Below are 14965 nucleotides of genomic sequence, written 5' to 3' on the forward strand. Positions count from 1 at the left end.
ACTAAATTGTACCTTACTTTGGAAGAGGGACGAAAACCAGAAACGATCAATAGTTTAGGGACTAAAAACATATTTAACCAAAAAAAAAATACGAAACACTACAAAATCAATATTATATTGCTATAGAAAAAGAAGCCAGTTTCGTGAGAAACATCGTTGTAACTTGTAGTGAATATATAATAAATTCTATCATTAACCTTCTTTTTTTATTTCATTTGTTTTATTTCTCACTTCATTGACTTTGTTAACCAACAAACAAGACTTTTATAACTAGAAACACCATAACCGGGTATCAAATTATCATAACTAGCAACTTGCTGAAAAAATTATCATAAATTGAAACAAAATTCTGACTTGACGCACATTTCAAGGCATGCACGTGAAGCCTCCTTCATACTTCATCAACATTCATATATTTAACTCAAGTAGTAACAACTTAGCCAGAGTTTCAAAGCAACCTTCAACTTTTCTATTCAACACTTTGTATTTTCTCTTGTTTAGACACAAGTTGGCAAATAAAGTCTTTCAGTCATAAACCTGGCAATAAAGCTGGGGCCGAATTTTTCTCTTTCTGTGGGAATATATTATTTTCAACACTGTCAACTTTATATATAATCCTTAAAGTTTCTATATCTAGCTGCTTCATTTCATAAGCTCTTCTTTGAGCTTTCAAACTAGGTCTTTCCTGCCATCATCGTCAACATGAGTTTCTATCTACTTTTTCATCTTTGGTTTCTTGCCTTTTCTTTCGTCTCTTCTTCGGCTTGGGGAGCTACTCTGCCTCAAGATGAAGGTACACAACTCATTCATTATATAGAAATATATTTTGGATAAAAATTTAAAAGAAAATGAAAAGAAAAAAAAATGAAATTGTCTTCATTACAAAATTAAGTTATAAAAATTGTTTGGAATTTTGTTTTTGTAGTATATAACCTAATTTTAACTATATAAATAAGTCATGTTTAATTTTGCTTTTCATATTTTTATCTAGTAGAAATTCTTATAGGAAAGTTGTGTTTAGAAAGTTAACAGTAATTTGGTGTGTGGTTTTGATACACAGTGGAAGTAATGAAAGAGATAGGTAAGAGACTTGGAAAGAAGGATTGGGATTTCAACGTAGATCCATGCACTGGACAGAGAAATTGGACTTCGTCTATTCAAAATGCTGTCACTTGCAATTGCCTTTTTGCCAATGCCACTATCTGCCACGTCGTCAGCATGTAAGCCTTTCATCTCACTGTCTCCCCAAATATCATTACAATATTATTTAACTTCGCTTTTGCAGTCAATAAATGGAAAATTTTCGACATGTTGTTTCACACCAAGAATTAAATATCTCAAACCTGACATTAGCAGAAATTTCGATAACGATATTAAATAATTGAAATTTAAATTTAATTTAACTTAAGAAAATTTACTTATATATTATAATTTTATTTTTTAAACTTTAAACATTTTTTATTTTATTCATCATCAATAAAAATTAAATAAATAAAAAATATTTTGAATATATTTCCATCCTTTTACATGAAAGTCATGTATTAATATTACAATAGCATTATTCCTTAGTCTAAGCATGTATTTTTTTTTATCATGTATGTTAAAAGCACTATTTTATTCCTTTTGTATGAGTTTTGTAACTGGTTTGTTTGCGTTTCTATGATTTGGTTTTTCTTTTAATATGTAGAGATATATATAATGCTTATTACACGAACTGTAGATAACAAGAACTAAATCACTCTGAATAGGTACAAATTTGAATTTATCAAAACTTGAATAAATTTTACGTATACAAAACCTGATGGAAATTTGTCCGGTATTCAAGTCTCTTGAATCTGTATATCCAGAATAAAATAAAATATATATTTTAGATTATATAATTTGAAAAATATTTATAAAAAAAGAAAAACAGAACGTGAGGCGACAGGTGCGAGAGGTTAGTAGTAGAAGAAGAAAGGACGTGGATGGAAGTGAAGAAGATTTCAGTGAAGATGAAGAAAGAAGATTGGGTGGAAGAGGAAGAAGAAGAATGAACTCCAATGAAGGTCGAAGAGGAAAAACGGGTAGAACCGTGAGACACAAATAATTGCACTGTAATTCATTATGTTATATTTTACTGAATTGTGCTAGCCTTTAAATAGTTGTGCACATGGACCTAGGTCGAGTACATAAAAAATGAAAACTGCAATGAAATAAAAACTGGTAGAGTATATTAATGGTCGTGTACAAAATTGATCCAGCGGTAACACTATAAAAACTGAATGAAAATAGTAAATTGATATACTAATTAAATAAAATCAAACAAAATTACAACTAAACCTTTCATATATAAGTTTATTCCAACAACACTCTATCATAAATTTAAATCTTTTTATCTTTCATCTATCAGTTTCTTGTATTTTTGAAATGATGTTGAAGACAATAGTTTCGTAAACATATCAGTTATTTGCTTTTTATTATCTTCAAACTCTATCCTTCCTTCTTTTATCTTTTTCTAGATATAATGAAATTAACATTAATGTGTTTGTTTCTTTTGTGTGATTAACTAGGTTCTTGGCTAGTTTAACCGTGGATTTATTATCTATTCAAATTACCACCTTTCCTTTTTGTATTATCAAACTACATGTCACACACTCCAAGATGTTGTCATGTACTGGCCTCACATGTCGATAGCACCATAATAGCTTGCTTTTCTTAGAACCAAGTAAAAGATATAATCTGTCGTGTTCCTTCGATCTTCCATATCTCCATACCAGTCACTGTCTGAGTACCCACTCAGTCGATAGTTGTCCAACTTAGTATAAAACATCCCAAACGATGTAGTACCTCTCATGAACTTGACCTTGAGTGTTCTGAGTTTCCTTTAAGTCAAGTTGCGCTTATAGTTCTAGGTCAAGAGGTTTCTTCTTCTGCCTTCTCCTTTGTTCATGGGTCTCAATTGAGAGCGTTGTCAGGTCCTTCGACTCCTCAATTGCACACATAATGCCTCGAAATCATTTGTCAATAATCTCAAGATCTTTTCCACAACTGAGTTGGCTGGCAATGGTTCTCCAATCCTGTCGAGTGTATTAACCATTGTCTCCACCTTATTTATGTACGCAGTCACTTGTTCTTTGTCCTTCATCTTCAAGTTTTCAAACTCTCATATGAGAGTTTGAAGTCGAACTTGTCTGACATAGTTGTCTCCTCTATATGCAATCTCCAAGATCTCCCATACTTCTTTTGAAGATGCAGTTTTTACAATCTTCTCAAAGCCTAATTCGTCCACTGTTCTATACAATAGGTACAAAGCCAATTTGTCTTCAACTCGCGTCTTTTTCAACATAACAATCTGGGTCATTGTCTGCTTTTCATACTCTGTCAATTTTTGGTACCCATTCTCGACAACATTCCATACATCTTGGAATCTAAGAAGAACCTTCATTTGCATACTTCAATTATCATAATTGACTTTCTTCTTCAATTGTACTAGAAACATACCTTTCACTTGATTTTCCATCTTACTCACCTTTTTTTTTTCTTGAAAACGCTCAAACACACATTGTTTCACTCATACTGCTTCACTCTCTCTCTCTCTTCCTTTTCTCACTTGGCATTCAGAGAGCATGAAAGCTCTAATACCACTTTGAAGATACAGCCGCGAAACACAAATAATTGCATTGAATGGTACTATGGACCTGGGCCGAGTACATAAGGATTGAAAACTTCAATGAAATGAAAATTAGCCGAGTATATTTATTGGTTGTGTACAAAACTGACGGAGCCTTAACAATATGAAAACTAAATTGAAATAAAAATACGGCAACTAATGAATTAAAATTACAATTAAACCCCTCATATTTAAGTTTATTTCCAGAGAGATAGTGGAGGAAGAAGATAAAAATAAAGGTTATTTCATAAGTATGTGGGAGTGCAGATTGAAATATATGGAGGTGAAGGACTTCCTCATATCTATCACGGTCCATTAACTTTTGAGATTTTGTGGGTTTTAGCCCAATTCAGAATAGTGCATTAATATTTAGAGGAAAAAATCACATAAATAAAGAAAATTCCTGGAAATAATAGGCTTAATTGTAATTTCAGTCTTTGTTATTATTTTTATTTTTTTCAATTTTTCTTAAGTTTTAATTGTATATAACTTTATTAAATTTTCTTTTTTAATAATATATTAAATGAGAATTAAATTATATTTGGTAGTAACATGTCTAATCCAAAAAAAATCAACTAATTAAAAAAAATCAAATAATTAAAAATAAAAAGGTTATATTTATATGAAAAAACCAAGAATTAAAATTCCAAACATATCTTACACAACGTTATTAGATCTATTTACACATTTAGTCCCTTAATATATTTTTTTCATATTCTAAATGCACAAATTAGATTCTTAAATATTATAAACAAGTTCATATTTCAATTATGTATATTAAATATTTCAAATATTTCATTTTTTGATGAATACACGATTATTATGATGCAGTGTTCTGAAGTCACAAAATCTTTCGGGCACACTCCCAAGTGAACTAGTGAGATTGCCATACCTCCAAGAAATGTATGTAATTCTAAAAATTGATCTCTTTGACATAATCATCATTTACTTGTTTGATTTTCACTTCAAATGTGGCACAGTGACCTCACCAGAAACTACCTTAATGGTACAATTCCTTCACAATGGGGCTCCCTCAACCTCGTCAACATGTACTCTCTCTTTCTTGTCCTTTCTTCCATTTTCTATGTTTTTTTTTTATATCTGAAACAGTATTATTATTGTTGAAAGTTTTATTTTAACTAAAAATAAGATTAATTTATAATATATAACTATACGTAAATCTCATTTTAAAGTTATATGTAGAAGAATTGATTTTTTTTATAGTTTTTATGGAAATGTATTATGTAATGTAATTATTTAAATAAACAGTGAAATACGATCAATCAATTTTGTGTGAATTCATATAAATTGAATAAGATAATTAGGTAAAGTATGGTATAGTATAAGCGATTTTACCCATAATAAATTTGGTGAAGCATTTCTTTTCTTTTTTTTATCAAAAGCGAACATTTACCTTTAAGAATTTAAAAATCTTTATTTATTTATTTATATTTTTTTACATAATTTCATCTACTAATTTCTGAAACATTTAACCAGTTATGCTTGTTTCTTAATTATGGCAGATCCATTCTCGGAAATAGGGTAACAGGTCCAATACCAAAAGAACTAGGAAACATCACAACACTGAAAAGTTTGTAAGTTTATGATAATCCACACATACAGTAATTTTATCATTTGAATTTATAAAAGTTTCTGGCAACTCATTATCTTTAAACTTGAAATGCATATATAGGGTGCTCGAGTTCAATCAATTATCTGGTGAGCTTCCTCTAGAGCTTGGGAATCTCCCTCAACTTGAAAGATTGTAAGCCATTTGTTGATTTTCCTTGGTTCATTAATTTTTACCACAACAAAATTAAACAGTATTTGTTGAAAGTTCCACGTTGACTAGAGATAAGGTCAATTTATAATATATAAGTGAGTGCATACCTTATTTTACAAGCTGATTTTGTGAGGTTGAGTTAGGTTTAAAGTTTACTTCTTAATATGGTGTTAGAGTCTATCCTAGCTGTTTAAGACCAGTACTTATGTTCATTGGTAAAAAAAATTTCACATATCCTTTCCGTCAATTTCATCAAACGGCGTTAATGAATGTGTGACGTGGCCTGAGGACAGTATTGACACGTGTAAGGCCACGTCACACATTCATTAACGCCGTTTGATGAAATTGACGGAAAGGATTTATTTGCATCAAATTAACAAAAATAAGGACCCAATTGAGACGTCAAAAAATAAAGGGACCTATTTCAAATTCTGAACAAAAATAGGGACCTATTGAGACATTAAACCTATAATATATAATTATTTTGAGAAAATCATTTCCAGATTCAATGAGTTTCTTTTGTTTCGTGTAAAATAGCTTTGAAAGTGCATTGTACTATTAATGTATTTAATGTTCAATGTTGTTTATATAGGCTTCTTACATCCAACTATTTTACTGGAAATTTACCTGCAACATTTGCTAGACTCACTACACTAAAACACATGTAAGTGTCATTCCTTTATTATACTTTTATTATTCTCAATCTCAATTGCATTAATTATGTTTTGTTTCACTGCAAAAATCAACATTTCTTTAATTTATAACTATTATTATGCAGTCGACTTGGTGACAATCAATTTTCTGGAACTTTACCTGATTTCGTTCAGAAATGGAAAAGTTTGGAGAGGCTGTATGAACCTTTCTTCTTTTACAATTTAAGGCTATTTATTTATTGGTTTATTAGGGTAATTGTTTTTAACTATGATAGGGTGATGCAAGGAAGTGGTTTTAGTGGTCCAATTCCTTCTGGAATTTCTCTTTTGAAGAATCTCACTGATTTGTAAGTATATATATAGAAAATTAAATTTTGAAAAAACAATATATATATATATATATATATATTAAAAATTTAATTTTCTCTGCTATATTTTCAACATGTTTGAGATGTGATGCAGGAGAATTAGCGACTTGAAAGGACCAGATTCTTCATTCCCCCAACTTAAAAACTTAACAAATTTGCAGACAATGTGAGTATACTTGTATTACTATTATAATTTATCATTTTCATTGTGTTATAAGGTGTGTTAAAAATAAAATGTTCTTATAATTAAAAATAATTAATAAAGGATTTTAATGTCTTTCTATTGCTACATATTTACATGTTGTTAAATGGTTTTTTAGAGTACTGAGGAGTTGCAATCTCGTAGGAATGGTTCCTGAATACCTTGGAGATTTGATTGGCTTACGATCACTGTAAGTGTCCAATACTTAATTTGGTTGGATGTTTTTTATAAAATTAAATATTTTTTTGTTAAGTTTTTATTTATTTTTTAGTTTATTAAGTATTTAAATTTTATTTTTCAGTTGAGTTTATGTAATTTAATTTTTATTAAATAACGTGACTATTATCTTATTTATTTGTTTTTAGGTTTAATCCTTTTCGAATGTCTCAATTGGGTCCTCGTTTTTTAAAGTGTATCAAAATGGTCCCTAATTTTGAAAATTGATATCAATTGAGTCCTTTTCCGTTAAGTTGGCTGGACGGCGTTAAAAAAATTGATGAGTGGATGCTGAGATGACGAACAAACGCTCGTCCACCAGCGAACGAACGCTCGTCCACCAACGAACGAACGCTCGTCCACCAGAGAACGAACGCTCGTCGACCTCTTACTGCTGGACGATCGTTCGTTCCACACTGGACGACCGTTCGTTCGGTGGTCGACGAGCGTTCGTTCGCTGATGGACGAGCATTCGTTCACTGGTGGACGAGCGTTCGTTCGTCATCTCAGCATCCACTCATCAATTTTTTTAACGCCGTTCAGCCAACTTAACGGAAAGGACTCAATTGATATCAATTTTCAAAATTAAGGACCATTTTGATACACTTTAGAAAACGAGGACCCAATTGAGACATTCGTACATAAATAGGGATGTCGAAAAGGATTAAACCTTGTTTTTATTATTAAAATGTATTAAATTTTGTGATTAATATATATATATATAAAGAGACTGCAGTTAATTAAAATGAAAATCACTTTATATTTTACATTTAACTACTACATCACAGTAATTAATAAGTAAAGACAAATAAGTAAATTAAGACACGATAACAGTCAAGCTAAGTAACTAACAAAAAAAATCAAACTAAAAAGCTTCAAATATATATATATATATATATATATATATATATTTTAAGTACTCAGAAGAACAAAAAAATTTGATAAAAATTCAATTAAAAGTATCGAAATTTTCCATAAACTTTATTTTTTAAGTTAAAACATTTCTAGCTTGTTTTCGAAACATATAGGTGTTGCACTTTTATACTTGTCTATTGTGTTTTTTCTATTGCATTGTAGGGCTAAACATTCCATGATGTCTGACAAATAATGATTTTCCTCTCTTATGACATTATACCTTTCCCAGCGATCTCAGCTTTAACAAATTAACTGGACCGATTCCAAGAACCTTGGGTGGCCTAAACGATATAAATATGTTGTAAGCAACATTTTTTAGCTTCAATTGATTTATTATTTCACCATAGTGAATTCATTTATTATGCATATACTTGGGTAGTATCACTGAAATGTATCTTAGTTTAGTGGGGTTTTATATTCCAGTTGCTTCCATATATGTTCATAATATTTTTATTCATTAGAAAGTAAATTGTAAATTTAAGTTTAATTCAATTTCACAATAAAGATTTAAATAAAATTTATATTTATTTATATTATAAATTGATGTTATTTCTATTAATATAAATTATCTAATTTATCTGTAATTAATAATTCCTATAAAATTAATTTTTCTTTTAATTGTTTTTACCTAGATATTTAACCGGAAACCATTTCAATGGACCACTACCCAACTGGATAGATAGGCCAGACTACACGTAAGTAATTCTTAATATGCAACTTACGATTTTCTACACTAAATTATGTCTTCTACGTTTCTGTGCCACCAAGTGTTTGATAAAATTATTAGTTTAGTCTTTGGCTCTGAACTGATCACATGCATACATTGACACAGTGATCTGTCATACAACAATTTGAGCATCGAAAAGCCAGAGCAATTGACATGCCAACAGGGAAGCGTGTAAGAATCTTTTGCTTTGCATAATGCTTCTATTTTCGAGAATTTTGACTGTATTGTCTGAGCCTTTCCCATTTACTATGTGCCTTAGGAACTTATTTGCATCATCATTGAAGGGAAATAATGAGTTGTAAGATTTGTATTGCCGCTGCTAAATTAATCTCATAATACTTATATCTTATGATTATTAATTGTGACAACACTGATTTAACATGTCTATTATTTTCTCAGGGGAATGATTCCATGTCTAGGGAATATCAACTGTCCTAAAAGTAAGTTTATATCTTCTATGTTTCTAACATTAGTATTTAGCTAATGCTTTGTTATTTGAACTTGTCCAATTTTCTAGTTTTTAATATATTTGTTTTTGTATAAAACAATATTAACAATCTTCTTAGTATGGTTGATTCCTTACATTGTTTTTTCACCTTTTCTTGGATGTCCCAGCCTGGTACTCTCTCTATGTAAATTGTGGAGGGAAGTTAATATCGAAGGGAAACATAAACTATGATGATGATTCACAAGAAGCTGGACCAGCAAGATTTCGTCGAACAGGATCAAACTGGGTATTCAGCAACACTGGTCATTTCTTTGATAGTGGTCGCGTAGACTACTATACTTGGTCTAACACAACTAAGCTTGATATGAACAATGGCGAATTGTACATGGATGCACGTGTCTCTGCACTTTCTCTCACATATTATGCATTCTGCATGGGAAATGGAAGCTACACAGTAAGCCTTCATTTTGCAGAAATTATGTTCACTGATGATCAAACCTATAGCAGCCTTGGAAGGCGTATATTTGACATATATGTTCAGGTGCATGGTTTCAGCATTTTACCTTTGTCTTCTACGTTGTAACATCGAACAACTTCCTTTTGATCTTTGCAATCCGTTGTGAACCATTTGTGTTTGGATTGAAGTATTGCAGAGAAAGTTGGTGCTGAAGGATTTCAATATTGCAAAAGAAGCCGGAGGAGTTGGTAAAGCAATCATAAAAAATTTCACTGCTTCTGTGAATAGCAGTACCTTAGAGATTCGGTTGCAGTGGGCTGGGAAAGGGACAACTGCTATACCTTTTGGATCAGTTCATGGTCCTCTTATATCAGCTATATCAGTTCATCCTGGTTAGTGCTAATTGTTAAGAGTGGACTTCTAAGTTTAACTCCCTTCCACAGAGTAAAGTTAGAGTTTGTCCTAGCGAAATATGTGTAAATATATTATTTCATCCATTAATATCTAGTTTCATGTTCGATATGTATATATCTCAGCGTGAGGAATGTATTCGAAGTCTCGTATCAATTAGAAATAAGACCGATTTATAATATATATAAATAGATGAAAACCTCGTTTTAAAATAGATTTTGTGAAATTAGATTTTGTGAAATTGAGTTAGGTTTAAAAATCCATTTCTTATCATTAATCATTATTTTTCTTGTGTCATCACCTCATCTGATATAATATATCTTCTAATCCATTTTTTTCATAATCAAACAGATTTTACACCACAAGAGGAAGATAAAGATGGTGTACCTAAGCATTATGTTGCTGGAATTGTAGTTACTGGAGCACTTGTTATCATCATAATATTTGGCATAGCTTGGTGGAGAGGATGTTTAAGGAGAAAGGTTTCGTTAGAAAAAGGTAAGGACCAAGAGATTATAATAACTATAAGGTTTTTTTTTAATAGAAGGAAATTCTTGAGCATGATTCATTTTGCCAGCATATAAAACAATTGGGGATTTAGAGGTAAAGAATGCGGGTGATCAATTAATGATTTAAAATCCCTTTTAAATGCTTTTGAGAATCTTTAAAACAATGCTTCAAAAGAATGCATTTTGATGAAAACAAATTACTTGACACTATTTCTATAGTTCATAAGTTATTCACGTGATTATATGGCTAAATAATTGCAATTTTGTCTATTTATTAGTACTCTGTTTTGAGATCATAATAAAAAATAACAAGTACCAAATCTTACACTTTTATATGGTTTGTGCCTTTTGACTAACTAAATATGTTTACACTTGATGATTGATGTAGTAATGTTTCACACATTCAGCATTTTCTATGATTATTCTTAAAATGGCAACACCCACTCATACCATGTTATGTAAATATATTACTTTTGTCAAATCGTGTTATATTTAGTTTCATAAATATTGTCAAAAAGCATATATCGAAATTTAAGTTTCTAAAATATAAAATATAAAATATATCGAAACTTACATCTTACAAAAACCTACTGGCAATATATATATGAAATGTTGGTTTTAATTGTGTGAGTACATATGTAATATAATTGCCATCTTCAATCATAATATTGTAGAAAGATTTCAGAAAACATATTTATGTTTTTCTTATATCTCAACAGAACTAATGGGTGTAGATTTCCAAACTGGCTTATTTAGCTTACGACAAATCAAAGCTGCAACTAGAAACTTTGATATTAACTTCAAGATCGGAGAAGGAGGTTTTGGTCCTGTTTACAAGGTATTATGAATTTTTCAACATTTTGTACTTTATTTAAAACTTCCCACACATAAAGCAAAACTTTAATATCAAAGCTGAAAATATGCAGGGTGTTCTCTCAGATGGCACGGTAATAGCAGTGAAACAACTTTCTTCTAAATCGAGACAAGGGAATCGTGAGTTTATAAACGAGATTGGCATGATTTCTGCTTTGAAACATCCTTGTCTAGTTAAACTTTATGGTTGTTGTATGGAGGGAGATCAACTGATGCTGATATATGAATACATGGAAAACAACAGTCCTTGCTCGTGCTTTATTTGGTGATTTTCTTGAAACTGTGTTAAGTTTGGTAACTCTATCAACAATCTAGAAATATGTTCAGTTTACAGTATGTTATGTGTTTTACTTTTTGTGATATAAATGCAAATGCAGCAGCAGAAAAATCTCAATTGAAGTTGGATTGGTCAACAAGGCAAAGGATCTGTGTTGGAATTGCTAGAGGTTTGGCTTACCTTCATGGAGAGTCTAGGCTAAAGATAGTTCATAGAGACATAAAGGCCACTAATGTGTTATTAGACAAAGATCTCAACCCAAAAATATCTGATTTTGGTTTGGCCAAACTTGATGAAGAGGGCTACACACACATAACTACCAGAGTAGCTGGCACCTAGTGAGTTATTATATATATATATATATATATATATATATATATATATATATATATATATATATATATGTTTTTTATGAATTCTTTTAGTTATATTTATCTTTTTATATTTAAGATTACATGCATCATGACTTGAAATATGTGAAATGTATCACCAATTTCTTTTGGTCAACCTATTTTGATTTGAAAAATGTATTAATGTATGAGTTTTCAACACTGCAGTGGATACATGGCTCCAGAATATGCAATGCATGGTTATTTAACTGACAAAGCAGATGTGTATAGTTTTGGCATTGTTGCCCTAGAAATTGTTAGCGGAAAGAGTAACACCTTGAACTGGCCAAAGGATGGATGTTTCTCTCTCGTTGATTTGGTAAGCTTTTACTCTCATAATCTCCAAATTGTATTGTATAATATCTGAGAAAAATTTTGCTTCATAAACTCTGCTAAAAACATCATTTAGTTTTATTTCAGTACGTAGGGTGGAGAACCACACCTTCATAATTTAAATCAATTACTTCTCTTTAATTTCATTTCACTTCCTCCAATATCTTATGGAAACTTCTCCTTCGGAGTTCAGTTCAAGTCTGAGCTGATATATATATATTATAAAGACACTTCGACATTTAAGTTAATGTTTAATTAGTGATCGATTATCGTAATTAAATCTTAAATGTTCAATAAATGCAGCTATCTACTTTCTTACCTTATCGTTGTATTTATAGGTTTTGAAATGAGTTTTTGGTTATGACTGATCTAGTTAAGGCATATTATCTCATAAACATGTTTTATCTAATTAATCACATGTTATGTGGTGCAACATTTGAAGAACAAAACAACCATAAGTTTATATGTTGTAGAGATTTAATTTTAATTTATATCAGAGCTAATTTCTATTTTGTTTTTATAGGTGCATGTCTTGAGAGAAGAAGGTGACCTAATGGACCTAGTTGATGAGAGGTTGGGTAATGATTTTAAAAGAGAAGAAGTAGTGGTAATGATTAATGTGGCTCTTTTATGCACACAAGTTTCTCCAATGCACAGACCCACCATGGCTTCAGTTGTATGCATGCTTGAAGGAAAAACTGATGTTAAAGAGGTGGTGTTAGATACAAGAGAAGTATTGGATGGAAAGAAGTTGGAGATGCAACAATATTACAATATGAGAGAGAAAAATAAGACTCTTGCAACTCCAGAAGAGAGCATCTCAATGGGTGAGACTTCAGCATTTATGTCTGATACAGATTTATATTCTGTCAACATGGATTCTTCTTCCTAAACAAAAGTTAATAGATATAATAATCATCCCCTAGTACATGATACATAGATTATACTTAGGTATATCATTCTTTTGTATTTATTCGATGGATGATTAGCGTTTTATATTATTGAAAAGGAAAACCTATTTGTCATCTTGTTATGGCCGACAATGTTGTAAGTTAACTAATCTTAATAAGGTGGTAAAAAGTTCCCTTTTGTCATTGTACAAAGTTTACAGTATCTATGTTGTTTTTCTTAAAAGAAAGAAAATCTAATTAGTTTATACATATAAAATAAAATCAATCGGAAAGGTAAAATTAAATAATATGTCTAATATTTTTTCGAAAAGATTAACGTTAAAGGCATTACTATGGAACCAAGAAATCTAATAATGATAATATTTCAAAATCTATCAATTATTTGTTATATGTTAAAATATTAAAAGAAAAAAATAAAAAAAATACAACTGTACTACGAAAAACCAATTAAGACTCATAATAATATACCTAAAATTTGTAGATAAAATTCATTCATAAAGAATTTAAAACTTAATACGATTAGGAAAGGAATTGATCCTCTTAAAAGTAATTCTTTCTTCTAAATCAAGTTTTTGTAAATTTATCCATTCACTTATTACCTTCATGAAAAATCTAAAAATTTAAAATTCATAAATGAATATTGTATAGTAAGATATTTATTGGATAAAATATCTTAGATATTTTAAGTGGTTAAGATATTTATGAATAACTAACCAGATTTTTAGGTAAGGTTATTTTTATTTGGCTTATAAATACAATGACAGGGCAAACCCTCTACGGTCTAGAGACTCTAGATAATATTCTAGGGTGATATTATAATCACTCTCTTGTTGAGAGCTGAGGCTCCATAACTCACATCTGACTTGAGCGGAGTATCTTCGCAGGTATCTCCCCCTCTGTTGACGAGCGATACGAGCTGAAGGAGCGCGAACGACAACAATTGAGGAGAAGCGAGCATCCCAGATATTAAGAAGCAACAAAGACACACCGGAAAACATTCATACCGAAACAAATATATAATCATATACACTTGCCATATTTTGTTCAAATTTTTCTAAAAAGAGGAAAATTATGTAAAATTGGAATGAATAATGTCAAATCACATTCTGACCAAAACAAAGGTATATTACAACCATGATCCATAACATGTTTCAGTAGTAATAGCCCGTCTCTAACATCTTTAAATAATAATAATAAAAAACACACATTAGCAATGTTATTATGAGTAAGCATTAAATGACACTAAAAATTCAATGTTTAAAAATAAAGTGATAAGAGATAAGACATATATGTTGCATGCACAATCTATTCTATTTTTTGTAGATAACCTACTTTATACGCATCTCCAAGCTTCAATTAAAAGCGAACGAGACAAAAGAGATATTCACGAAATGTTCTTCACTTAAGAAGCGGTGTCTAGAGGAAAGTACAACCTACTTCAAGTAAAGTACTGAAAAAGCATGTCTGCTCTGACAAGTTGATTTTATACACGAAGAAAGAGAATACACAAGAATCAAGGCCAAGAGCTTAGTCTAACGGACATTTATCCAAGAGCCATTAAATAGAATATCATTCAGATGAAGAATCAAGAGGATAACATACAACATAAATATTCATCCATTAAGAAGCATTCGAAAGAAAAGCACAAAAAAAACTTAAGAAAAGAAGACATTTGAGCAGAAAAACAGAAAAGAAGAAAAGCAATACATTTGAGCAGAAAAAGAGAAAAGAAGAAAAGCAATACTCTCGAGCTTCATTGTAATATTTGCTTATTGTTGTAAGAAAGAGAGAGAGAAAAAAAAAAGAAATACCTGCGATTGTTTAGACTGTATTGTGTTGTAATC

General features: G+C 30.4%; 1 pseudogene across 1 annotated transcript; it reads left to right on the plus strand.

Annotated features, from left to right (window-relative positions):
- The first annotated feature begins 702 nt into the window (after positions 1–702).
- On the plus strand, positions 703–13184 carry LOC148201397 (putative LRR receptor-like serine/threonine-protein kinase At1g53420; annotated as a pseudogene). The gene is made up of 24 exons (XR_015784581.1): positions 703–793; positions 1061–1220; positions 4481–4552; positions 4630–4698; positions 5173–5244; positions 5343–5414; positions 6025–6096; positions 6211–6282; positions 6361–6432; positions 6548–6619; positions 6774–6845; positions 8016–8087; positions 8419–8481; positions 8619–8684; positions 8773–8808; positions 8913–8953; positions 9129–9502; positions 9615–9810; positions 10181–10327; positions 11058–11176; positions 11265–11476; positions 11589–11826; positions 12046–12196; positions 12734–13184. The product of XR_015784581.1 is annotated as a putative LRR receptor-like serine/threonine-protein kinase At1g53420 (transcript).
- Positions 13185–14965: the final 1781 nt, after the last annotated feature.

The sequence above is a fragment of the Vigna umbellata genome, chromosome 3, assembly GCF_029865625.1.
Source record: "Vigna umbellata cultivar VRB3 chromosome 3, Vumbellata_1.0, whole genome shotgun sequence".
NCBI classification, from domain to species: domain Eukaryota; kingdom Viridiplantae; phylum Streptophyta; class Magnoliopsida; order Fabales; family Fabaceae; genus Vigna; species Vigna umbellata.